At 42.6% G+C, this 27,726-nt stretch overlaps 1 protein-coding gene and 1 non-coding gene across 5 annotated transcripts in view; one reads left to right on the top strand and one right to left on the bottom strand.

The window, feature by feature from the left end:
• SHROOM3 (shroom family member 3) overlaps positions 1-27,726 on the top strand; it is a 249,737-nt gene that overhangs the window by 21,410 nt on the left and 200,601 nt on the right. The window lies entirely within an intron of this gene.
• LOC139082705 (small nucleolar RNA SNORA3/SNORA45 family) lies at positions 10,519-10,648 on the bottom strand. Its single transcript, XR_011538909.1, has one exon. It is a non-coding gene; the product is annotated as a small nucleolar RNA SNORA3/SNORA45 family (small nucleolar RNA).

Raw genomic sequence — 27,726 nt, 5'->3', positions numbered from 1 at the left:
CCCTTTCTTGTGTTATATAATCTGAACGATTTGAAAGGATTTAAGACAGTTCCTCACATTTGGTAGGGCTCTCAGGAGCCTGCCTGAAAATGAAAGTATTTCCAAATGTGTGCGGTAAGAAGCATGGAGCCAGACGTCCGAGCGTATACTGTGTATGCTCTTATTTGCCTAGAGAATATTGAGATTGGTACAGGTGAGGGACGAGAACTCTTGAGGACTGTATTAAAATTCCATTTATTGGAAGTGACGGAAACCCAATTCAGCAAAGAGAAGATACTTAGTGCATCGTCACGAGAATCACTAACCTTAGAGACTACTGGAGCCGGGACAAGAGTGGAGCCAAGAACCCTCTCTTCACCCCTCAACACTGCCTCTTCTTCTTGTCTTCCTTCAACCCACATGCCAGAACTACGCCCTGGTTCCAAGTGCAGAAATCCCAGAGGAGGCTTCTGATTGGTCCTGCTTAGGTCATATGCCCGCCCATGTAGCCGGTGAGGCACTCCGGTTGGTGGAACCCTAGAATCGCTGACTGCAGTGGGGAAGGGGCAGTCCCCCCGAAGAAGGGGCGCCTTCCTCGGAAGAAAGGAGGGTGGTGGATAAACAAACATCACCAGGGGCCAGGGAGTAGTCAGAGAAAAAATGAACTGAACGAGAGCAATTGCTGACTAAGAAGGCCTGGCTTGCTCCTAAATGTTCAGAGAAGTGCTTTTAACTTCAGCGACTTCAACTCTTGTGTACTAGGGTACATAGAAAAAAGAAAAGAAATAGACAAATTAGGAAGATAGCAACATAAATGGTGCAGTCAATTCAGCTGGACGTCCCACTCGCTGAGAACGTGTGAGAATGAGTGGGTATCATGAATCCCATTGGTCTCATTTGGTCTCATCTCCCCGCAGAACAAATAGCTCTTCCTCCTGACTGAGGTTACTGTTTAAACATCTATATTTTTCTTAGAAATTGGAACTTAAACTCAGGCCAACTCCTTTGTTTAGTGCTGAACCAGAAAAGCAGAGATCAGTTCCGACACTGGAGGGAAATCGACTGTGCTGGGCTCACAAAGACGCAGTTAACCTGGGGGTGCCTCCCTAGATTGTTCACGGCCGTTTTGACTGTCTGTGATTTTTACCGTATACACCGACCCATTTTGAACCTAAACTCCTGTAAGATAAGGTGCGTCTTGTGTTTTTGTATGTGCATCTGAGTGTGTTATTCAGATGAAATCTCTTTACAGCATCTCTTTCCTTTTTGTGTAGGCATTGGGTGGAAATGGGAAGGATAACTAATGAGTAGATTTGGGAGTAGATTAGTAAACAAGGAAGGCAAAGATGTGACAATGTTGCAACAGAGGAGTTTTTATTTGTGTAGAGCTTCTGATATTTTAATCATTCTTTAAAATTCTGCTTGATGCTGTAATGAGTGTTTTTTGATTATAGACTCACAGGGCTAGGTTCTTTTGGATCATCTAATTCAGTCTTCCAGCTAATTCTTAAATCCCAAGGGATCATCCAGGATGGGACTGAATACCCCAGGAGCCTAGGACACCCCTCATTTAGAGCAAGCTGCTTCAGATAACTGGGTTCAAACTTGGGCTCTGTTCCTTCAGTAACTCTGACCTATAGAGTGGTGTTCCCTGTATATTGAGCCCAAATCTGAATGCCCGTGATTTGTACCCTCTGATGTATATGTGCTCCCAGGGTAACATGGAAATCATCTAATCCCTCTTCCTCTTGGCGGCACTTCAAGCCTTTGGGGAGACCAGTCACGTCCCTACAAGTCTCTTTTCTATTTTCTCCTGCTTTAGTTTCACCAGCTGTTCCTGATGGTGATGGTGATGATGATGATGATAGTAGTAATAATAATCAATGTTTATTGGTTACATATTATATGCCAGGTGCCAATTAAGCAATTTATATATATTAATTCATATAAATCTTATAACAACCCTATGAGGTAAATGCTACCCCCATTTTATAGATGAGGAAACTGAGGCACAGAGAGGTTAAGTAATGTGCCCAAAGTTATACAGCCTGTAAGTAACAGAGCCCAACTTTGAACCCAGGTGATTTGGCTCCTAAGACTTCCCTCTTAACGCCAGGGCTGGATGACACTCCTCTACTGTCAGGTTGTCCCCATCTATGCTAGAATGATGTCCAGAAGTGGATACACTGCTACGGCTGCTGTCTATGGATTGCGTTTCTAACACCACCCAAGTTTCCCTTAGCTGCATGCTGTACCTCGTAAACAGCGATGCAGAGGGATGCTCGTCAGTGTTCTTTACCAGGGTGGTTATGCCTGGGCCTCATTCAGTGTGTGAAGTTAACTCAGACCAAGCCCATTAGGACAATTGCCACAGCTTTTCCCCAGTATTTAGGCAGCTAAAACTAGGGACCACGTATCATAAACGAGAATTCTCATTGTGTGTGAGCATCAACAACTTCTGTTAGAGCAATCAGGGTCCATCTTTGGGTCTGGGGTCGCTTTCTGTAGCTGCTGTTAAACTCAGGAGAGTTAGCCAAATCATGTGGCTTCATTAGTATTTGGTTCTATAACCAGAGCCTTTTATTTTTCAAATCATTCATGATCGAATATCTAACAATCCCCTTAAGGATTTGATTAAAGTTGAGTGTCTTTGTAAAAATATCGGCCAATGATTAAATATGGTGGACAGAAACTGATTTACAGGCAATAAACCGGAGTTATAAGTGATATGAAGGCTGTGTGTGTGTTAAAAGATAGACAGTTTTCAGAATTAACATTTTATAATGTTGCTATTACAAACATATTGCCTAACTCTGGAAACTGGCCTAAATTACTGGAACTTAAATAAAACATCTTGGAAGAAAATAATGACATTCAAGTCAGTAAGACATAATTTGCTTTATTTTTTGAGTGGTATCTACAACCATCCTGAGATCTATGTTCTGAAGCTCCCAAGCTCACAGCTGAATTTATATAAGCTAATACCACTCTGCTTGCACAATAGATTTCACATTTTAGTGCTGAACATTAACATTGCAGAAGTGGGGATAGCAAAGTCATTGTGCCCCAGTGATGTCCCTGATTAATAAGAGGTGATGTACATGATTAATATGAAGTTGCACTTGTTGCCGAATTTTTAAATTTTTTAGTTTCAGTACAGACCATTGTGCTTCATAAGTCTCATTCATTCATTCATTCAATGAACAATTAAGGGCTCAGTCCTGTTGAAAAGTCCTGGGAATGCAATAAGACACAATCCTGCACCTTAACCATGTGATCAAATTTACCATTACCAATAGTGGGCATTGGCAATCAAATCAAACATCACCATGTGCCTCCTGATGTGAGGGACTAAGACAGACACAAGATCACCCTTATTGTTCCTTGCCAAAATTGTTTAACCCGAATCTAATCATGAGGAAACAGTCAGACAAATCCCAATTTGGGGACAGCATACAAAACTGGTCTGGATTCTGTAAAAATGTCAATGTCAAGAAAAGAAAAAAATAAGAAAAAAAGGCAGGGGACTGTTTAGGATAAGAACATTATAGAGAGCCAGTCCTGATGGCCCAGTGGTTAAAATTCGGCTACTCCACTTCGGTGGCCTGAGTTCAGTTCCCAGGTGTGGAACCACACCACTCATCTGTCAGTGGCCATGCTGTGGTGGTGGCTCACAAAACAGAACCAGAAGAACCTACAGTATACACAACTGTGAGCTGGGGCTTTAGGGAGTAAACAAGGAAGGCAAAAGGAGGAAGATTGGCAACAGATGTTAGCTTAGGGCAAATCTTTCCCTGAAAAAAAAAGATCATAGAAACATGACAATTAGGTGCAATGAATGAACCTTGATTGGATCCTAGATTTTTTTTAAAGTTGTAAAGGTCATTGTTAGGACCATTGGGAAGTTTGAATATCTATTCTATATATTATATTGTATTATATTTACTCCATATTATATATATTATATTATGTATTGTATTAATGTTACATTTTTGGAGTTTGATAATGATATTGTTATTATATAAGAGAATGTCTTTATTTTCAGAAGATATATACTAAAGTGTTGAGGTAAACGTCATGTGCCTAAAGCTTACTTTCAAATGGTTTAGAAAAAAACCCTTTTATATCTATAGTAATATCAATTTTATAGTATACATTGACTTTATATTTTATATTAACAGATATATTAATATCTATCTTATGTATATAGCTATCTATATCTAATTATTTTATTAGTTTCCTAGGGCTGCTGTAACAAATTACCGCAAACTGGGTGGCTTACAACAAGAGAACTTCATTTGCTCATTGTTCGGAAGGCTAGAAATCTGAAATCTGGGAGGTGGCGGGGCTGTGCTCCCTCTGAAGCAGGGAGGACCCTTCCTGGCCTCGTCCAGCCCCTGGGGGTTGCCGGGAATCCTTGGCATTCCTTGTTTTGCAGCTGCATCGCTCCAGTCTATGCCTCTGCTGTCATGTGATATCCTCTCTGTGTGTCTTTGTCCAAATTTCCCTCTTATTATAAGGACACCAGTCATTGGATTAAGGCCCATCCTAATCCAGAATGCCCTCATCTTATTGATTAGATCTGCAAAAATCCTATTTCCAAATAAGGTCATATTCTCAGGTACTGGGTAGACACGAATTCTGGGGGAACACTATTTAAGCCAGTATAGTGTATAAAGATTTTATAGAGGGAGGGGGAGGCGACAGGAATCATGAATGTACAGTGTGGCAAAATGTTAGGAAGTCGTGAATTTTGATGAAAGGTATGTGTCTTTGTACCATTCTTTCAAGTTTTCAAAAGATTTTAAATATTTCAAAATAAAATACAATTTGGGAAAAAAAGCTATCCAAAAAAAAAAAAAAAGAAAGAAAAGGGACGCTGCCTTTGCCTGTAAGGCTATCTTGATGTTATGGAGGACACAGTGGAGTGACATGCATCAGATGAACTCAGCGCATACGTGACAGGAATAGAGATGACAGTGCTAACTCAGCTTGGGCACATTAGGAAGGGTTTCCATGAGAAGTGACACCCAACTGAACAGAGTTTTGAAGGCCAGTGTGCAAGTCAGTTGCAGGGGGAGTGTGCACTTGGGGAACCGCCAGCAGGCCAGAATGGCTGGAACAAAGGGCTTATGGGTAAAAATGGTGGGAGTGGAGCCTGGAGAGAGGCAGGAAGCACGTCGTTGAGGATGCTGCATTGTGAGAATTGGCTTTCGCCATGAGGACCAGGAGGAGCCAAGGCGGGATTTTAAGCAAGGTATAAACTGAGCAAATTTTTGTTTCGGGGCTAGGGGTGTGGAGAACCCTAGAGACAAACCAGTGGGACAAGCCGGAGAAGAAACAAGGGGCATCAGAGGACGGGAGGGTGTGTGGGAGCTCTGAAGGAGCTGAAACCGAAAGGGCTTGGCCACTGAATGGATAAAGAGGTTGCAGAAGAGGGAGGCGGGGGGGGGGGGGGGGGGGGGCTTCCCCCGCAGGGAACACAGGTGGAAGAGAAGGAAGGTCTGCAGGCAGGGGGTGGAGGAGGGTAAAGCCTATGCTCACCTTGGATGTGCTGAACTTGAGGGCTTTGGTGATGGGCCTCAGCGAGGTGACCTGAAGCCTAGGAAATGCACCTGGCCTGGTGACTCATGCACATATTGGTGTTAAGTGAAATCATGGATTTTGAGATTTCTCAGTTAGAGTAGAGAGAAGAAGAAGAATGTAGGGACAAGGAGAAGGCTGGCCAGGGAACCCCAAGAAACAGGGCAAAAGGAGAAGGCCCAGCAAAGGAGACCGAGGAGAAGTGGACAGAGAGGTTGGAGGAACGCCAGCAGCATGGCGTCAGGGAGGTCCAAGAGGAGGGAGTTTGTGAGGAGGGAGTGGACAGCAATGTCAGACAGCACACGGGGGCCAAAGACAATTAGACTGGCATGAGACCTCTCCGTTTTGCAATTGGGAAATCTCAGCGGTTTCAATAGGGCAGAGGCCAGATGGCCAAGGACTGGGCATTTAATTAAAGGTGAGGAAGCGTAGAACCAGTCAAGGCAGAATGTTCTTTCTAGAAACTTGGCTGAGAAGAGTGGAGAGATAGGACAATAGTTCCCAGGAGGCAAATGGCTGGGGGCAAATGTTTGTTTTCATAAGAAGAGAGAAACTTAGGCAGGTATATGGCAAGGCAAAGGGGCCAGCAGAGGGTTAGGCTGAAGGTAGCAGAGAGCAGAGATCCCTGACAAAGCAAGTCCTGAGGACCTGGGACCCAGAGCACGGGTGGAAATACCCCGTTTTCACTGAGATGGTGAGGTGAGGGGGCTGGAGGAGAGGGAAGATGTGGGCCTCCGACCTCTTTGGTGCCTCAAGAGGGACAAGAGAGAGGAGGACAGAGACCAGGCAGCGTCATCACCACAGAGATTGTGATTGGGGTAGACAGGAGAAGAAGGATGGGTTAGCCGAAAGGGCTCGAGAACAGGGTTGCACATGAGGGAATTTGGAAGCAAAATGAAATGCGAAGATGAAAATTCAAAATGGAAAGTGGAGTTGGAGGGAGAGAATGGGGCCTAAATATTATCAACTCAGGGGATCAGTATTCCTCCTTAAGTAATGAAACGAGACTTCTCCCTCCCCCATCCCTCAGGTACCTGCATGGGGGGTGTTAGGTTTCAGAATCAGCTCTTACAAGGGTTTCTTCAATAGATTTGTGGGCAGGATTCCCAGACAACAGGCTTCCATTAATACCACTGATACAGGAAGTTGGGTTAGTGGGCAGCCCCTGAGAGCTTTTTGTTTGTTTATTTGTCCGTTTATGAAAGAGTAGAACATTTTCCCTCCCTGTATTACATTAACTGTTAAATGTCCAGGTGTTATGGCAACTGGCTGCCTGCTCTGGAATTTATGGGATGCATTGGCTCACAAACAGAGCCGTCTGCAGGTAGGCATGAGTGGCCACAGGGCTCAAATGATTTCCTCTGAAAGGGATTCCCTTCTCCATTTTCATTTATGCTTCCCTGGCAACAGTGCCATGCGCAGCCCCCTCATGTGGTTCCCGGACCTCCATCCTTCCAGACTTGAGTCCAATGCAAAAGAACCATCATCTCTGTCCCAGCTCCGGCAAAGTCTAGTCTAGACTGGCTTAGGGCAACACAATGTGCTGACCTCTCCTGCCTGGGTCACATGTTTTCCCTGGAACTATCTGGGCTGACAGAGGCGAAGAGGGGTCCCGCTGAGGAAATATGGGCACAGTGAACAGGAAACCACTGATGAAGCGATGCTGGATAGCCAAAACCACAGAATTCACACAGCATCTGGCTTAGGTCCAGAAACTCTGGGTAGAGTTAAAAATTTTTTTTTTAATGATTATAGATTTACAGGAAGTTACAAAAATAATACACAGAATTCTAGTGAATCCTTCACCCAATTGCCCCCAATGGTTATATCTTACGTAATTATAGTACAATATCAAATGCAGGAATTTGACATTGAAACAATGGGTGTGTATAGTTCCATGCCATTTTGTCACATATATAAATTCATGTAATCACCATTGCACTCAAGATACAGGACTTTTCATCACCACAAAGATCCCTCTCATTGCCCTTGTAGTGTCATATCATGCCCCACCCACCCTCCCTAACCCCTGGCAACCACTAATCTGTTTTCCATTTCTAATTTTGTCATTTTAAGAATGTTATATAAATGCCATTCCTTTTTATTGCTGAGTAGTATTCTATGGTCTGGATATACCACAGTTTGTTTAACCACCCACCTACTGAGGGATTTGGTTGTTTCCAGTTATGGACTATTACAAATAAAGCTGCTGTGAACAATCGTGTACAGGTTATTACGTGGACATAAGTTTTCGTTTCTCTTGGATAAATGCCTAGGAATGCAATTCCTAGGTGATATGGTAAATATATGTCTGGTTCTTAAAGAAACTATAGAACTATTTTCCAGAGTGGCTGTAGCATTGTGCATTCTCACCAGCAACGTATAAGAGATCAAGTTCTCCATATCTTCGCCAGCGTTTGGCACTATTACTAATTTTCATTTTAGTTATTCTAACAGATGTATAATGATATCTCGATGCAGTCTTAACTTGCCTTTCCCTAATGGCTAGTGATGTTGAACTTGTCATGTGCTTATTTACCATCATAAATCCTCTTTGAATGTCTCTTCCTGTCTTTTGTTCATTTTCCAATTGGATTCTTGCTTTTCTTTTTGTGTAGAGTTTTGAGAGTTCTTTTAGTAGCGCTTTTCAAGGTTCTTAAATAGTCTTCTTTCAAGAACAGAACCTATTCTAATTTTGCTCTTACAAACAGGCTGTTGACAGTAAACCCATCCATGCTTCAATTCCGATGGGAGGATCCAATCCTTTATTATTCGACAGCGGCATTTCCCCCCTATATCACATTTGAAAATATTCTGCTGCATCCTTTGCTCTTCCCCAGCCATGCCTGGAGCCTTCCCCGTGAGCTGCCTCTGGAGTAGCCTGACCTTTAGCCTCAGACTTCCTCTTGAGCTCATCCTCTACTTTGTGAGCTGAAACCAAGCCTTGGGAATTGTACCTCTTTTCCAGGATCCACATGCCTCTGGATGCAAAAAAATAAATGCTGGTAGGCTCCTGTGCACTGCTTCTCTGTGCACCAACCAGTTTGGGATTTGTCTGCTATCCCGGAAGGCAATGAGTAAATGGGAAAGGGCAGAAACTTACAAACCTGACATCCTAAAGACAGTGGCCCCCTTTGAACCTTGTCAATTTGCAGCCACAGGAAGGATCTAAAAGAATGTGGAAGAGAAGGCCTCCGGGAGGAAGTCTGGAGTACACTCTATACCATGCAGGACAATGGCCTTCCCTGACGCCCCAGTCTCTGGCAGGTTATTTTTAACTGCCACATTGTAAAGTCAATGTTTGCACTTTGATAAGTGTCCTGTCTGATGGTTTGTTCTAAACTCTGGCCTGGGAGGTTACCATAAGAGCCTTAGAGTGGTATGTGAGAGAGAAATGGGTGAGTGAAATATAATAATCCTGTAGCTGCCAGCCCCGATATCCGTGACAGATCAAACAATCAGTGTGCATTGTGTTCCACTGCTTGCATCACCTGGTCATGAGTTGTCAGTGGAATTTGTGGAATGGATTGTTCTCTTGGAGTCACCCAATATCCCTGAACAATGGAAGCACACATTCTTAGTTTTATATAAGAGCTAGTAAGGAATGTTTCATCCACCCGATCAGAAGCAGGGAGCCGTCGCTGATGACTGCCTGCCTACCTGCCTTCATTCTCTCTCACTCTCCTTCTCCTCGTCCTCCCCTCCTGTCTTTAAGGAAGAAGAGAAGGAAGAAGGGAAGGAAAGACAGATCCATGAGCAGAGGTCACTGATTCCACAGGTTAGGGGGAAGATAAACATGAAATATGAGAAATAAAGGAGACCTGGGTTTTTCACTTCATAGAATTTGCTTATATTCGTTGTTGGTTTTTCTCATTGAATACTTTTGTAGAAAAAGGACATCAAAGCATGAGGTAACTCTTGTGAGGCCCGACTTTACTCATTCACTGAGATTTAGGAGGTGAGAAAGTCCCTTCTCCAACTGCAACATTTCAGGGTTTTTTGGTTGCAGGTAACACAAAGCCCAACTCAAACTGGGTTAAATCATAAAAGAGACTGATTGACTCAGCCTGGAAAGTTCAGAAGCGGTGGTTTTGGTGTTGATTTGATTGAGTAACTCACCAAACATCTTTTCTTTACCTTCTGTGCTGTCAGTTTCAAGCTAGGGCTGGCTCCGTGTTTCAGTGTTCATCTCCAGAAAGAGGAGGCCTGTGTTGAGTGCTGGCTTATGGCCCAGGACCGAGCACTCTGGCCCAGGAACCAGTTCCAGCAGCAGTGGAGGTGGGCTCACTCCAGAGATGGAGACATGGTCCCGGTGGCTGCTTCACAGTGGAGAAAGGGTGGAGCGGATACCAGGGCGACAACCACAGCGCCCACCGGTACGGCTCCTAAAAAGTGCCTTCTAATTCCTGCACTGAGGATTAAAACTCCTTTAAGAGGGCAGCAAGCCTCTCATTCTGAAATATGAGATAAAACTGAAACAGAAGCAGCAAATTTATACTAAAATGTGTTGAGGGAGTAAATTTTTACCATTGCAAATGTCAAGTGAGCTAAGAAGTAATTTTATTTTTCTGTAGTTGAATTAAATTAACTCATGAGCTCCAATTTCTATTTGGTAATAGAAAAAGAAATCTTTCTAATTCAAGATAAATTTAATTACTTCTGGTTTAAAATCCAGTCTTTTTTTTTTGAAAAGCACTGGTTAGCATTTAATAAACCTCCCTCCAGGTGATGTCAAGCCATCAGGACACACAGCCTCGATCTTCTCCTCAGCTCTTCTGCTGAAGAATTTGGCCTTCACCAGGACAGTCTGCTTTGGGGGCTTTGCCTTCCCTAGAACTTTCTAGTAGCCCTAGAAGAACAGAGAAAAGGGTTGATAATACACCCTGGCAGGTACCAACTCCCTAATGGGTATGAGGAAAGATGCCTGTCTGGCCACTCCTTTTCGGAGCCAGCAAGACATGCTCTGATCTGGGCACTACTGGGGGCACTGATTGCCCTCACTGGTGAATCAAGAGCAGCAGATTCTCTCCAAAGACTCCAGCACACCAGGACCAGAGCTATGTCAGCTTGTGACTCTAGTATCAGGAAACTGAGTCCTTCTTGAGTAAATTCTTAGTCAATTCAACATTCTGCTTCTCCTCCCACTCCTTTTTATTCTTTTAAACCTTCTCACTAAGGATGATCTCTGTTCCTCTTCTGAACTGGCTTTGGCTTTTGGCATCTGTCCTCACTGCCATCCACCATTGTGTCCTTGCCCTTTGGCTTCCAGGCCCACACACCATAAGGGCATTCCCGGTCCACTGGCTTTCTCTCAGCCAAACTCTTGCCGGGTCTCATGGGGGAAGAGTGTGAGGGAAGCCATGGGAAGACATCTGCTGCTCTTCTGTGCTGCTCTGATGCTGCAGGAAACATGGAGGTGGAGATGGTGGATGTGTCTCAGATGGTCTCTCCGGCTCTATCTGTCCTGCAGCCATCTCTGCTCCACTAGGGCCCCGCATGTTGCACAGGGCTCTCTGTGAGAATATTTCCTTGGGACTCTTGATGGGGAGTGGAGGCACAAGTCCTGCTCTGAGATCCTCAAATCCTTCTGAGAGATTCTATCATCCCAACCCCCAGGGTTTGGAGTTTCCATCAGCGATACAGACCAATAACTTACTCTCTTGTTTTCTTTCTTGCTTTTCTTCCAGCCCAGCAAAGATTTGTTTAAAAAAATCACCTCAGTCTAGTTGGAGGGAGGGGGGAGGTTTATGTATTTTCATTCTTTTGAATCTCTTGGTTATGGTATAAACCCTACTATTTAGTAGTTTTGCTCTAGGTCTGGACATTGACCACAGTTACGTGATTTGGAAGTGTTTTCTCAGCTTTAGCAATATAATAGATCTTTCTCACTAATTGAAGAGTATGGTATACTCAAGCTATATTTCTTATTGATTTTGTCCCTGGAAACACATTTGGCACAATTTCTCCTTTGCTGGGGCCCCTGGTCCAATTCTCTTGAGGTGAGTGGTGATCTATAGAGATCTGATACTCACTTTTTTCTTCAGAGATTCTCATTTTTAACACTGAAAAAAATGGTCTTGTCTGAAAAAGGCATTGCTTGCAAGGCAAATGGGAAGGCATTTAGGAGTAAATGATGCCTGTTTCTGCTGTTTCAGGAATGGGTTAGTTTTATGAGCACAGATTAACAAAGTGTTGGATAAACACTGGGTAAAGTCTGGTTGAATACTTTCAGTGTGTGGTGTTGCAAATTCATGTCCATTTCCCTTTTTCTGCGGGGAGTCTGCTTCCTGAAGAGACACCTGCAAGTTCTAGGCTCCTAGGACAAGGCTTCGAGCAGCTGCGGCTCACAGCCACAGCTTGACATCCTCCAGGCTCTTGCTAAGAGATACACACTGCTTGGTTCCTTCAATGTTTAACTTAGAGTAAATACCACTGAAATGGGTGGGAATTTCCTTAGGATTAAAAACCGTGTATAGTTCTGTTATCTTTAGATATTTTTCAGTAGATATTGAATCTAGCATTCTAGGTGAGCATGCAATAAACACTCGCAAGATAAAAAATATAACTTGGAGGAAGAAAACCCAGGGAGAGGTTTTATCTCCCAGTAAAGGGACAGAGCCCATGAGATCTTTAACTCTCACTCATACAAGCTTCTAATAAACTGACCATGGAGCAGAGAGGACCAGATAGACATGTAACACTCAGACGAGAAGCCCTGCTCACGTTTTGTGTCTGCATCCTGTGGACAGGAATGGTCACACATGGGATGCTGGATCCTGACTGGCTGATCTTTGGAGGAATATCCTCCTAACCAGCTTCTCAGCAGACTCAAATGTATAAAACGGAATGTACTCACTTTCCCAGATTGCCCTGGGGTGCATTAAATTAGCCTGGACAGTGACTTCTGATCTTTCTAGTGTAGTAATAGCTGGGCTGTTTGCTTGGCTTTGCTATTTTAACCTCCCACACCCTCCCACTCAGAGTGTTCATGTACTAGAATCATTTTACAATGTAGCCAATGAGATGACAAGATGTCCATTAAAACATTAGTCAGATGGTGACCATAAAAGCACTGAAAATTGAAAGTGCAATCCAGGGGCCAGGCCTGTGGCTGAGTGGTCAAGTTCTCGTGCTCTGCTTTGGTGGCCCAGGGTTTTGCTGGTTCCAATCCTGGGCACAGACATGTCACCGCTCACCAGGCCATGCTGAGGCGGCATCCCACATGCCACAACTAGAAGGACCCACAACTAAAATATACAACTAGGTACTGGGGGGATTTGGGGAGAAAAAGCAGAAAGAAAATAAAAGAAGATTGGCAACAATTATTAGTTCAGGTGCCAATCTTTAAAAAAAAAAAAAGAAAGAAAGAAAGAAAGAACAGTCCAATAGGATAACGTAATAAACTGAGGGTTTGGCCTACGTCCCAACACCAGCATCATAGAGGGACTCAGCTACATCAGTCTTCAAATGAAGAGAAATATGTTTGTGAGAATTTTACACCACCACACGAATAGGTTGGTGGCACACTGCAGTATAAAGCAGAGGTCAAGAGCACAGTTTTTGTAGTCACGGCCTTGGAGCTAAATCTCAGCTTGGCTGCTTTCCTAACCCTGGCAAGATATTTAACCCTATCCAACTTGAGCTTTTCCTCCAATGCACTGTGAGTGGTGTATGTATGTGCCCAGAGATTGGTCCTCTCAGCCCTCAAAGAGGTGCTATGATGAGAAAAAGATTGGAAACATCACTATAGTCTGAGATTGCGCATCTATCAATCATAACTTATTTTCCTCATGGGGTTAGTTTAAGAATTAAATGCAGATCCCCCCAAAATGTTCAGAACAGTGCTTAATAAGCGATTACCAAATAACAATGTGCCCTGTCCACACAGTCTTTGGCCAGCCATCCAATTTAGCCAGCATTTGGAAAACGCCTAAAAGGTAATTGCCTCCCACTTCATTGCACAAAGAGAATCCTGAAAGCCATGAGCAAGGCCATCAAACAAATAATTCCTTTCCAGGAAGGTCAGTGATGGTGTCATTGGAACCAACCTCAGCTCTCTCTGCCAATTTGCTCTTAAAGGCTTCCTTGTTTTACAATAAGTAGCTGGAAAGTATAAATACTTGAGTCGCCTCTTCCACTGGGAATAAAATAATTTCCTCAAATTTGAGAACCTGCTGCAGTTCACTTCCAACATGTAGGAAGAATCAGGGCCAGGATTATGTTTCCTCATATAGCAGGTCTTGATGAGGTATTGTTTCGTTTCATTTTACTTAGGAACACCTTATAGTAATTTACCTCACTATTCTGCACTTACTGTAGGAACATATATATTAGGGTCAGAGAAGTGGCAAGACTTCAGTAGGGTCACTAAAGTCAGAAACCATTGTTCTCATCATTCTAAAGCCTGTTTCCATTTGTCTCCAAGGGGCTGGCTACTCTGGTAGCTTAGCAGATAGGCGACTGTGGGGGGAAGACAGCTGAAGAGTGTCTGGGCATCAACTTGGAAGAGAACACTGTCGTGGAAAAGCCAGGAACGAGCTCACAACTTGCGCAGAATGTTTAGAAGCAACACACCCTGCAAAGGTTTTGTATTTAAAAAACAAAGTCATAAGTATATAAAACCACAACCCAATCAGCTGTTTGGAAGTGAAAAATAATAACATTATTACGTGCACCTAATTTTTTTTAAAGGAGTTTGCACACAATCTGGGAAGCTGTCAACTAAGTGGAAATTAAGAGTCTTACTTTAGCCAAGTTTTATTTTTCACAACAGCAGAACACATCTCTGGATCTGGGATAACGTCTTAGAGCAGAGATGAGAATCTGGAGACTAGGTTTCCCATGTCTGCTCTGCAACTATTTAGTTCTGCAACCCTGGGCAGGACAAAGAAAATCTTGCATCATTCTCCACCTGTAAAATTATTATTTACAAGGTTCAGGTGTCCATGGAATGAAATTCAGAGACCCAGGGGTCCAATAACAGAGATTATGCGTGGAAAGACCTGTGCAGTGCATGGCCTTCTGGTGCGCGTATAGAGCACAGAGCCCCAGGATATTAGAACTGGGTGGAGCCTTAGGGGTTATTCCAACTCTTTCATTTGTCTTTGCTTATCTCTATTCTGACCCATTGTGCATTTATTTTACAGATTAAACTCATAAAACAATCTTATTTCCTGTATTTTCAAGCTATTGGGGGTGGGTTTGACCTCATTGGAGTTCCCAAGTTCCAACATTTCTGCTTATTGTGGTCATAGCACTTACCACATGGCAGATAAATGGTCTGTTTACTTGTCTGTTTCCGCTTGATGGAGAATTCCTTGCCATACAGGGCCTCTCACTTTTTGAGCTCTATATCCTCAAGTCTGAGCAGAATGTCTGAAGTAGAGCAGATGCTCAATAGCGTTGATTGCTGTCATTGCCAGTTGAAACACAAAGAAAGATATAGGCCAATCAGATTGAATTTAGACTTATCTGAAGACATGATAAGTTAGCAAAAGAGTGATACCTTCATGGAGCCTAGACAATGATGGAACATGAAAGGGCAAGCACTTGTGCACCACTGCAGGGTGGTCATCATCGTTAGCCCATGGTTTCTCATGATGGGCACAAGACAAGCGCACTCTCTGGTGGGTGCTCTGCCCATTGTCCTGTCCTTAAAGCCAGTCTTTCTAGTCAGCTGGCTTCTGGCAGTATTTGGCCAGTGGGAGATGGATGATTAGAGGGTGGGAGGAACACAGAGCCAGGTATTTCTCCGGTCTCTTGATCTCAGACAGTGTCTGTGACAGTGGTTTTGTTTTCTCCAGGACATTAGATCCCGCCTGCCATCCTCCACCAGGCTGACTCCAGCCCCCCGAGGCGGTGGGGGTGATAATAGCTGCCTGCTGTGGCTTGGGAGCTCATCCACTATCTATATAACCAATTCCTTCTGTTACATTCCCTCTGTGTTTTAAATACTTAGAGTAATTTCTATTTTCCTGAATCGACTTTGACGGACACATGCACTGTTCTAGCTTCCCTTACTGGCGAGAAACTAACCCAGTAGTATGTATTGAACACTTATTTTATGCCACAAACTGTGCTAGGCACTGAGGATGCAAAAATGGATAAGGTGTTGTTCCTGCCCTGGAGGAGCTTAACAGTCTGATTGAGGAGACAGACACGTCAGCAAAGACTCTGTGAGGCACTGCAACAAATTTATTAGTGAAGTTTACTAAGTTCACAGTGGTACATGAGCCTGGAGGGAGAAATGACTAACCTAGGGGAGGGGAGAGTCCGGAGGGCAGCGGAGTTAAGTTGCCATACAGGCTCTGGAAACTGCTAGATTCAAATCCTGCTTCCAACATTTATTAGCTGTATGACCAGAAACAAGTGGAGTTTTTTTGTTTGTTAGTTTGTTTTTAAAATCTCATTATGTCTCAATGTCCTTATTGGTCAAATGTGAATAATAATTATAACTACATCATTGTGTTATGTGAAGATTAAATGACTTAATAGATATAAAGCGTTTAATACAGTGCCTTGCTCACAGCAAGCCCTAACAAATATTAGCTATTATCATGATTAATATTGCTTGAACAGTGAGGCAATTATAGGTGTTCAGCTCCTAATACAGTACCTGGCACACAGGAGGTGCTCAACAGATATTGGCTGACTCAGTGAATGAATGAACTAAATAAATAAATGAATGAATGGGTTTACCAAGCAAATGATGAGGGATGGGAAGAAGGGCATTCCAGGCCCTGAGCAAAAGCATGGTGGTTTGGAAGCCCACGAGTCTGATTGGTTTGGATATATGTGTCAGTCTCTTATGAGTTTGATTCATGTGAGGTTTCCCCCCATGAACTCACCTCTGGCTGCAATGACCAAATCAGGATCCCAGCCTCAAAGCTGAACTGTCTCCTTCCTCTTCCTAATGGTTCTTCTTTGTAAAGTCAATAAAAAACATTCAAAGAAGGCAGGCTTCAATGGGATGTGGTGGTGAGAGTGGCGTTGCCAGATTTAGCAAATAAAAATACTGGACATCAAGTTAAATTTGAATTTTAGATAAATAACGAATAATGTCCAGACATTAAGATAGTTGTTGTAAAGTCTGTGCCATGCGCACACAGCCCATGACCCGTCAGCATTTTTCTGAAAGAAGAAATTGGCTGTTAATTTGACACATGTTCCACTGTCCTTGTTTCAATTTCCCCCTTGGGGACCTTGGAAACGATTTCTTCTCTGGCTGAAGTTTTATGTAGTTCAAGAGCCCTTATAGTAAATGGCCTAAGAGCTTTCCAGGTCCAGACCAATACGCCTTCCTCCGAAAGACCACCCTAGTCCTGAATGGCCTTGGTGGTTACTTTCTGGTCTGAACACGCACACAGCACTTCCCACTTCTAATTCATATTTGACACTTGGGATATGCTACCTTGCATTGCTAGTTATCTTACTTTTTCATGGGCCTTTCATTTTTGACTAGATTACAAGGGAGTAGAGTCCATTAGCTTATGTTTTGGTATCTTCCAGCCCAGCACACAACAGGTGCTCTGTATACTGGATTTTTTACAAGCCAATACATGCAGAAAAAAATTGTCATTTCCGTTGGATGTTACCAGCCATTGGGAGGCATGTTGCCTAATGGACTTTGGAGTTAAACTGAGTCTGAATTACAGCTCCTCCTCCATATTTAATATTAGACTCTGGACAAGTTTCTTCACATTCCCCCTTTATAAAATGGGTACAATACTAACTGACTTCTCAGGATTGTTATTTGGATTAAATTGATTCACTTTAGACTATTTAGCACCTGGGAAACATCTCCTGCTGGAAATTATAGTTGTACTAATGGCAATTAATAAAACTTAGGGGACTGCTCCGTAATATTCTGACCACCATTTCATCCCCAAACTTCAACTGGAGGAAGTAGAAACCAGATTTGGTAAGGCATTTTCAATTAGCCATTTTATTGAGTTGATTTAATGTTTACAGAAAACCAACCTACAATGGAAACCACTCCTCACTGATGGTTCATGGTCATTTAATGAATAACTCATCACTATAAAATAAGTGGGCAGAGGCTGGCCAGGAAGCATGCTGCAAACAATTGTATATGAGTCCCTTGATTGTCACTGTTCCCCCATGTCCATCTCCCTCCTTACAGCACAGAGTTTTTGAGTGACTGAAGTTAGTCTGGGCAAGGATTCCAGACAGGGAAAAGCAAATACATGAGTCAGGGGTCAGGGGAGAAGAATAGGCCAGAGGGGGAGGCAGAAATGCCCGGCTGATAATTGAAAGATAATGGATGTGGGGGTGGCTTACAGCTGCATAATAACAGGGGAGCCAGACACCCGAGCTTTCTCAGGCATCCACACAAGGCCCAGGGTTACAACTCATCCTAAAAGAAGATCTGTGGAGCTTGGATTTCTAAATATTTGGGCCACCCAGCATGGCATTTTGGAAAATGGCACTGTTGAGTAAAGCCATTAACAAATTACTTTCCTTTCATTTCCTTCACTGGCAGGACCTTCTGTTTATACCTCCTTACTAGCATGGGAAGGAGTACATTTGCTGACAAGCATTTGTGTGCAGTGGGCCACTTGATGGAATTTTTATCATGCAAAAATGATCCCAGATGATGAGTTGAAAGATTGCCAGGAATCTCTGGAATCTAATTAACCCTCCGTTGAGCATACAGAAGTTTCATTTAAGGGTAGAGTCAAGGTGAAGAACTTATAAAGATAAGCCATATTGATTACTTTTGCAAATATTTGGACTTTGTAATAGGCATCCATTCCAAGCTCGCTCTCAACTAAATAGGAAGCTGGAAAACTGTGATGTTGTGGACCAAGGATAGGTTTTGAGGTTAGATTTTTTATTTCGACACCTAGCTCCACCATTTATTAGAGATTACGCCTTTATCTATTGGTGCCTCTGTTATCTCAACTGTAAAATGGATATAATCCTTCTCATCCCAGAGGTTATGAGGATTAAACCAAATAATAAAGCAACCCGACCCTGACCTAATGAAAAACACTCAAAGTTTAAATATCCCTTTTATTTCTCTTCTCTTTCTTATTCCTACTTGCCCAGCAATTTTCTGTGACTATTCTATGTATCTGATTGGAAACAGCTGTTGCTAAACTTATGAATAATGCAGGAGACCTGAAGGAGAAGAGCGAGTGAGCCATGAGGCTACCTGGGGGAAGGCATTCCAAACAAAGGGACCATCGGGTGCAAAGACTATGCCATAGATGTGTTCTGGACAGTTCAAGGAATCTCAGGGAGGCCAGGGTGGCTGAAGTAGAGTGACCCCAAGGGAGAGTGACAGGAGAAAAGACCAAGGAGATATAGAGAGCCAGATTTTGTTCTTGTGTATGGCCTTGAAGGCCAGTATGAGGACTTGAGCTTTTGCTCTAAGTGGGTTGGGAAGCCATTAGAAGGTTCTAAGCTGAGGAGTAACGTGTTTGACCTAGTTTTAAAGAGATCACTCTGGCTGCTGTGCTGAAAATACATTATGGGATGTGTATCAAATCATCACGTTGTACGCTTTGAAGTTACACGTTATATGTCAATAATGCCTCAATAAAGCTGGAAAAAACACAAAAAGAAGGAAAATCACTATAGGGTAGGGATGTGGAGTGATTAGAGGGGACACATGGGCAGAAACAGGAACATCAGTTAGGATCCCACTGAACATCCGGCGGGAGATGGCGGCAGGTCAGAGCAGAGCGGTCGCAGTGTGGGTGGTGAGAAGTGGTGGTCAGACTGTGAACATATTTTGAAGGTAGCGATTTAGGCTTTGCTGATAGAGTCAATGTGTAATGTGAGAGAGACTTTTTTAAGGTTTTTGGTCTGAGAAATTGGAAGACAGTGATGCTATTTGCCATAATAGAGCAGGTTCAGGGGTACGCCAGGAGCTTAATTTCAGCCTTGTGAAATTTAAGATGCCAAATAAACACCCAACAGAAGGCAATTGAATATATGAGCCTGGAGTTCAGATAAAATATAGGCTATGGAAAGAAAAGGGGATATAGCTGGATGAGGATGTAGGATTGAAAGGTTTGCTAGGGGTTTTTTTTGTTTTTTTGTTTTTTGGAAGATTAGCCCTGAGCTAACATCTGCTGCCAATCCTCCTTGTATTGCTGAGGAAGACCAGCCCTGAGCTAACATCCATGCCCATCTTCCTCTACTTTATACGTGGGACACTTGCCACAGCATGGCTTGCCAAGCAGTGCCATGTCTGCACCTGGGATCCGAACCAGCGAACCCCGGGCTGCTGAAGCAGAACGTACAAACTTAACTGCTGCACCACCGGGCCAGCCCCTGTTTTTTTCTTCAGATGGGAGAAGTAATAGAATGCTTTTGGTGATGAGAATAATCCAATAGAGTAGGAAAATGTGATAATGGCTGAGAGGAGACAATTGTGGAGTAGTGTCCTTGAGTAAGTGATAAAGGATGGAATCTAGTGCACAAACGGATGACGCAGCTGTAGAGAGGAATGTAGCTGGTCCACCCCTTAACAGAAAGGATGACAAAGTATATACAGATAGAGGTAGAGAGGTCCATGTGGTGGTACAAGTTGGAGGAGTTGTCTTCTGATTGCACCTGTTTTCTTGGTGAAATTGGAAGTAAAGACAATGTGAGGATAGTGATGAAGGACTGGAGGTTTTAGGAGAGTGACAAAGCTATGAAATTGACCAGGGCAGTGGAAGAACAGATTTGAGATTGCTACGTGAATGGATTTAGAATTGCCAGGTAGCACTAAGGGCTGACTTGAGGTTGAAGGTCATGGACGCAAACTGAGACCAGCCAGTTTCATCTGGGCAGATAAAAATGTGGAGTAGATGGGGAGCTGGATTTAACCAAAACTGGAGTTTTGCCAATTGAGCATGAAGAAGGGAGAGAAGAGCAAAAGAGCTGAGAGTTTATTCAAATAACTGATCGTAATGATAGTCCATGGACATTAAAATAGGTAAGGAAGGAAGTGAGCACATGAAATGGGTTAGAAGCAATGGAAGACCCTTAGGACCAATGAAAGCTATGTCTTTATGGGATCAAAAAATTGTTGGAGTCACAGAATTAGAGCAAATGAACCGAAAAGAGAGGGGAGGAAATGCAAATCAAAACCACAATGAGATATCGCTTCATACCCACCAGGATGACAGATAATAACAACTGTTGAGGATGTAGAGAAATTGGAACCCTCATTCATAGCTGGTGAGATTATAAACTGGTGCAGTGATTTTTGGAAAACAGTCTGACAATTCCTCAAAATGTTAAACATTGAATTACCATATGAACCAGCAGTTCCACTCCTAGATATAGGAGTAGTATAGGCTAACAGATACGATGTTTATGGGGGGGAGAAGTAATTAAAATATTCTAAAGGTGATTATGGTGATGGTTGTACAACTCTGTGAATACGCTAAAAACCGTTCAATTATATACTTTAAAAGGGTGAATTTTGTGACATGTGAATTATTTCTCAATAAAGCTGTTACCAAAAAAAGATAGGAGGAGATAGAGAGTAGATGCTTGAAATCGAGATTATGGAGGGTTTGCATATTGGTAATGACAAGAGCTAGAGTCTGACCATGAAAACGAGTAGCAAAGAGGGCTTGGAGGAGGGACTCAAGGAAAACAGAGGCCCGAGTAAGTACCAGAGGATCATCTATGAGTTATGGGCGTCATAAGCATGGTGGCAGGAGTAATGTTGGTGAGAGGTCTCAAAGTGAGCCAGGGGGCAAAAATCTTCGGGGAGGAGTGGCCTGAGGTTCACAGATAACTACAACTCGGGAGCATCATAGCAAGTGGGAATCTGATAACAGGCAGTTCAAAGCTGGGGTGGGGTTAGAGAGAATGTTCTGGAATTTGGGTATTTGTGAAGAACTTAAAATGTTCTTAAGTGTTAAGGACCTACTGTACTTTTTCTTCATTCATTTATTCTTTTGTGCAACACATGTTTATTCTTTTTCTGGCACCATTATCTACTCATTTGGCCATGCCTATCAATGCCACCAAGCATAACAGAGCTGACTCAGGATTGCTGGAGAGTCCCAGCTGCTGGATAATAATGTCTTTTCAATGAGTTTCCCCAGAACCTATTGCCTACTAGTAGGGTGGAGGGCTATCCTGAGAGTTGTAACCTTTCCTTGATCACTGTCATTATTGGCCATCACTGTCGTTTGGTTCCTCTAACACAGTGAATGGCTTTGTTCTTTGGAAGGGTGGCTGCTGCCTGCTTTAAGGTTGGGAGGGAGAATGGGTGATGGGCTTCGGCTTTGGACAGATCTGGGTTTGGGTTTGGCTCTGCTATTTACAACTTTGTGACCTTGGGCAACTTACGTGATCTTCTAAGTCTTAGTTTTGTTGTTGACAAAATACCCACCTCATAAGTGTTGGCGAGAATTAAATGACATTATGCCTGTCAAGCCCCTAATAGATAGTAGGCACGACCAGAGATGTTCTTTTCCCTCCCTCTATCTTTCCCTCCTTTGCCTTATGTTGGTGTTGCTTCTACAGTTTTATTTCCAGCTTCCAGCAGCTCCAGCATCTGGCTTCTAATCAGGCATCTTCCAGGAACGGTTGAAATTGTCAAGGCGACGTCCACATTGGCATAGAGTCACCCTAATAGTTCATTTCAGTGTACTATGCTATGCTTCTCAAAGTGTTTTATAGAATTATCTAATCTTAACTTTTAAAATAACCAGTGAGGTATGTAAAAGAGGTATTAGGATTCCTAATTTATGAAAGAGAACTTAAGCTACTGAGAGTAACGAACATTTACTGGGTATTTTCTAAACAGCATTTTTCTAAGGACTTTACATGCATTAACTTACTTATTCCTCACAACAATCCTATGAAGGGTATTATTACCTTTATCTCACAGAAATAGAAACAGGCACAGAGAGGTCAAATAACTTGTTGAAGGTCACATAGCTTCTAAGTGCGGGGGTAGGATTTGAACCTGGGTAGTCTGGTTCCACAGCTTAACCACTATATGGCTCTGATAGAAAGATAAATAAGCAAATCATTGTTCAAAACTCCAGAGCGAAGAAATCCTTTCACCAGTTACTGCTCAGGTATCTTTTTGGCCTCCGGAGTGTCATGTAACTTGAAAATGTTGCTTGTTCACAATGGTGACTAATAGAACACTATTGTTATCTTGTACAGGAGGGGAGCCTGCGTGAATTTTATTACCGGTTTCCTTCCAGCTTGGCCATCCCTGAGAGTTCTTTTGCAGAGACAAAGAAGTCAGTCCTTCTGAGATAGCACTAAGAATAGCCATCCTTGTCCCATTACAATTGTTTGTTGCAAGCCAAAACTTTCTCAATATTATAAATTAAAAAACATAGGGGAAACTTTGGAAAACTTTGGGACACAGAGAGTTCATGGGGTTAAGATGAGTCTCATACTGCTCTCTGACTCAAGTGGACTTTTCCTTAGGAAGCAGCAGAATATTTGGGTGGAACTTTAGGCGCATATGAAACGCATCTTCGAACAATGGAACTGGGCTGTCTTTACTAAGTGCTGGAGATCCCCCAGGTCAGGTGTTTTTTAGGCGTGGATGACCAAACATTCAAAACATCTAGAGATTTGTCATCTTTCTTCTTCCTGCCCCTGGTTTTAGTTTTTGATCACTAGAATTACTCCCACACCAGGAGTAGGGAAAAGAAGAGCAGATGAAACTAAAGCCTGATCCATTTTGTACATCAGTAACTTTTATATAAATTTGATGAAGAGTTGAAAATTGTTAGCTAAAATGAGATAAAGTGTGTATTTTATGTGTATGTGCATGTGTACATACTTAACTATTGTCCTATGACTCCTATTCCTATTTGATTGGTAATAAGAAGTAGACTTATCTATACACTTATGAAATACATGAAATACATACGTAATTCGTAGATTTTATTTATTTTCTAAAGATCCAAGCTCTCCATTGATGGGTTAATGAAAAGAAGTTCTTTTTCTTTTATTTATAAAATGGTTTATATGTACATTCTCTATATATGTATGTTGTAATAGATGTTCTATGCATATATGTATATTGTACATAATATACTATACTGCCATGAATAAATACATTCTTCAAACACATATTGAACATCTGCTAGGACTCAGCCACCACGTTAGGTGCAGAAGATACCCAAACAAGTAAGTCGTGTCTGGTCCTTCAAGAAGGTAACAGTGTCGTAGGGGACACAGTCAAGTAAACAGACAGCTACCTCTCAGGCAGGTGATGTTGTGACAGAGTACATGGGAAAGCATAGGAAAGGCATGTGACCAGTCTCAGAGGTTGAGGGATGGCTCCCTAGAGAAGGTGATCACTGAACTAAGTCTCAGAAGATGAGTTTGAAGATCGTGGCGGGCTGAGGGTTGGAAAGGAGACAGCCACGTGTGGAAAGTTCTGGAAGCATATGAGAATGTGGCTTACCCAAAAGCTTTGCACAGATTCAATATGGATGAAGGGGAGAGAGTCGGGGCAAATGAGGCAGGAGTGGCAGGCAGGGACCAGAAAGCAAAAAGCTTAGCTGCCAAGCTCAGAAATTTGGACCATCCCATGAAAAATGTGAAGCCATAGAAGGGTTTTGCATCTGGAAGTGCTATAGTCAGACTTGCTACAGTTAGGCCTCTCTGGCGGCCTGTGGAGGACCAATATGGGGCCAGAGTGGGACAGGGACTAGACCACTGCAGGAAGACCAGCCAGGAAGTTGTTGCAATGCCTCAGGCCATCCTAAATGGTTCCGCAACAACTAGCTGCATATAGTGCAAAAAGGACCTCACTGAGGTATGTGAAGAAACCTCCCAGAATCTCTTTACTTAAATGAATCTAAGGATGTGTAAATAATAAGACTCTTTAAAAGCCTGGAACCTTGTATTTCTCCAGGGTTGGCTTCCTTCCCTAAGCCTAATCCACATGAGAGCACCTCCCCTGGGCCCAGCCAAAACTCACTCTGCTCAGCTCCCTTGGCTACCCAGGACACCCTCCTGCCTAGGGTTCTAGTTCCAGCTTCACCCTTCAATTCTAAAATAGTGAACTCTGACCTTACTTTTTCAATTCCTAGCCTGAGGTCTGCTCCTGGATTCAGTCCTCAGAATTTCCCTGCCCAGGCCCTGGTCTCTTGTAATCAGTGTTCCCTCTCTTCACGTGTCTGGTTCCCCATTCTTTTGCTTTCAGGATTGCATACTTTTTCTAGTGTCCATTCTTTGCAGCCGTTCTTACTTTCGTTAGCTGTAGTTTCTCCAAAACAGGCCCTTTTTTTTCTTATCTCTACTTCTGCTTTCCCTTTTATGATTAATAAACTTTTCCCAGAGTTGTCCATCCACTTGTCGATAATAACCTTTCAGTCCATCCCAGCTCAATAGGAATAGTCCCATTTCTAAAGCTTAATCTACATTAAAATTATTCACTACATATATAAGAAGTAGAGATTCTCGTGGCCACATATATTTGGGCAAGAGTCACGTGATACAAAATGAAGGGAGAAAAATAGGCTGGAGTGCACATCAGAGATCCAGGCTTGTTCCTGGGCTTGTCTTTGCCTAAATTATATAGAATGTCATCATTGCTAGTTGGGATCTTTATTGTAGGATCTGAGCAGCATATGCAATATGCCTTTGCACAACTCACTTATTTTATTTTTTATATTCTATCACTGGCAGGATGATATTTGTATCAGTCAGAAGAGACTAGATTATGCTGCAGTAGCAAACAGCCCCCAGATCTCAGTGGCTTAAACCATAGGTTTATTTCTTGCTCATTCTGCATACTCATGGTGGGTCATCAGGGTGGCAGCGCATTTTAGTTATTCAAGTTGCCAGAGCAGTCTCCATCTCTAACATTGCCAGTCACCATGCCAAAGGGAAAGGAAACTCTGGAGGGTCTCTGCCTGGAGGTGACACTTGTTTCTTCTGCTCAAAACAATTGACCAGAAATAGTTACATGGCTCCACTCAACTGCAAGGGTCCCAACCCAGGACTCAGAGAAAGTGGAGCATTTCCTCTGCAGCCAAGGTAGAGAGCCAGGAATAGCTGTTGAACAGCGTTAAGGACCACCATTGTGTTCATTAGGCATTTAGCAGGTGACGCTGTTAAGCCAAACACAAAGCAGTTTAGAAAGAACGGTCTCTACCCTCTTCGACCTCTTTCTAGCCACTAAGAGTCTTCAGTCTTCGCTAATAGTAGATTTCAGCTACCCCCCAACGCTCCACAATGATTTCCTGTTTTTATATTATGTCCCTATCACTTTTCTAACTAAGCATGCTTCCTTTTTGCTTTTGCCACCAGGAAGCTGAGAGCCAAAACTGTACTGTGCTACAGTCCAGGCAGTTCTTATTACCTGCAAACAATTGTACTAGAAAAAGTCTGCCTAAAGTGAATTTACTTTAAAACAGGGCCCAAAATATGATTTTACATTACGTCATTGGAAAACAAAACAAACAGCTATGAAAATAAGGTTATTCGACCTTACTTAAAAAAAATTTTAAGTTACAATTACAACCGTGTGCTAAATCCTCAGAATGAAGAATTAATTATGTTGACTTTTTGGTCCTAATTCTCTCACAAAATTTTAAGATAGCTCAATGTTTTATCTTTTACAGTTTGCCTCTTTTGAAAGATATTCAAATTAGCTATGCAGTTGATTTGCGTTTTACAGCCTGCCTCTTTTGAAAGACATGCAGATTATGCAATCGATTTGCGTTTTATTTGCTTGTCGCATTGGTTGTTTGCAACCCCACAACCAAGCAGACTGACAAAGACATGGAGGCACTGGCAGGAGATAGAGGCTGGTGCCAGACTGTTTGAGTGGGGCCTTATTTCAAAGCTGGTCTCTGCACTAGTGAATATTTTTGAACTATGAGGACTCTGCGTCTCTATGAAACCTTGTAACTGTGGAGATCTGGATAATGAACACTCAGATAATGGGAATCCCCATGCATAGAGTGCATTTCTTGCACTTAATCTTATCCTTGGCTTTTATTTTATGACTTTTTTCCTTTTTGCTCAGATTCCCTCAACTATTTCCTTTGTTCTTTTGTATTCACAAGGAGCTGCCTCGAATCTTTTGTAAGATGAGGCAGGGTCGATATAAACAAATGGAAATAAATACAGACTACTCAACTTTTTAATTACCCCCAAACTTGTTTTTTTGGTGTCAACCACCTTGGGGGAGACGGGGTCTGTGAATTTTCTTCAGGCAGTGAGGAAAGCTGAATGACTGAGGTGGTTTCAGTGAAGCCTGACTTTTATCCTAGCCTAGGGATCAGTTCCTTCCTCTCAGGGAGCAGTAAATCAAGGACTGTGGGCATGTCTTGGTTTTCTGGGGCTGCAGCTCATTTGGATGGTCCATAGGGTGTCACTGGTAACTTCCTGCCCTGGGACCTCTCTCTGAAATAGAAACTTCCCTCCGAAGGCGACACTGTCTCCTATTTCACTCATAAATCAAGTTACCTCCTGTTCTTTGACTTTAAGGAAATAACCTTTCTCCTTCTCCCAGCAAATTTCTTTCCTTTGTCTCTGCAGTCACTAACACATATATTCTTCTGGTGGAAACAGTCAGAAAAGTATTAAACTTATTAAATAAAACCACAAAACCCCACAATTCATGAAACACACATTTATGGAGCCCTTGTTCTGGGTAAGGAAACTTCTAGGTGTTAGTGCATGTAATCTCACACTAGCTCTGCGTGGTGAGTCTTCTTGATCCTGTATTTAGGCTAAAGAAATGGATGCTCAGAGATGATGCATATTTTGCCAAAGATCACCCAGTAATCTACATGAGATTGACACCCACGTTGGTCTGAATCGAGTGCTCCTGTCTTTAAATGCCACACTGTCTCCACCTCCTTTCTTGGGCTTTCCATCCAGATTACGAACTTTTGAAAAGAAATAATATACCTCCTATTTAGAAATTAATGAAAGTGATTATATAATTTTTAATAGTAACTGTTGTATATGTATTTCAATTTAAAATAAAACTATGGAATTTTCCCTGTAGGTTATTTTAAGTGTGAGAAACACCCATTGCTGTTTCTACGGCCCTGTCTCATCATAATGCACAGCAAACAGTATTACCCATATTTTATAGATGAGAGACTCATCTGGGGCCTGAAAAGGGCCAGAGTCAGGGCTGGAGCACAGGATTCCCGACTCCTTACCCAGTGCTCTTTTTTCTACTAC

Source organism: Equus przewalskii, chromosome 3 (assembly GCF_037783145.1).
Source record: "Equus przewalskii isolate Varuska chromosome 3, EquPr2, whole genome shotgun sequence".
NCBI classification, from domain to species: domain Eukaryota; kingdom Metazoa; phylum Chordata; class Mammalia; order Perissodactyla; family Equidae; genus Equus; species Equus przewalskii.
The sequence above is the reverse complement of the archived record's forward strand: the minus strand, read 5'-3'. Positions and strand labels throughout refer to the sequence as shown.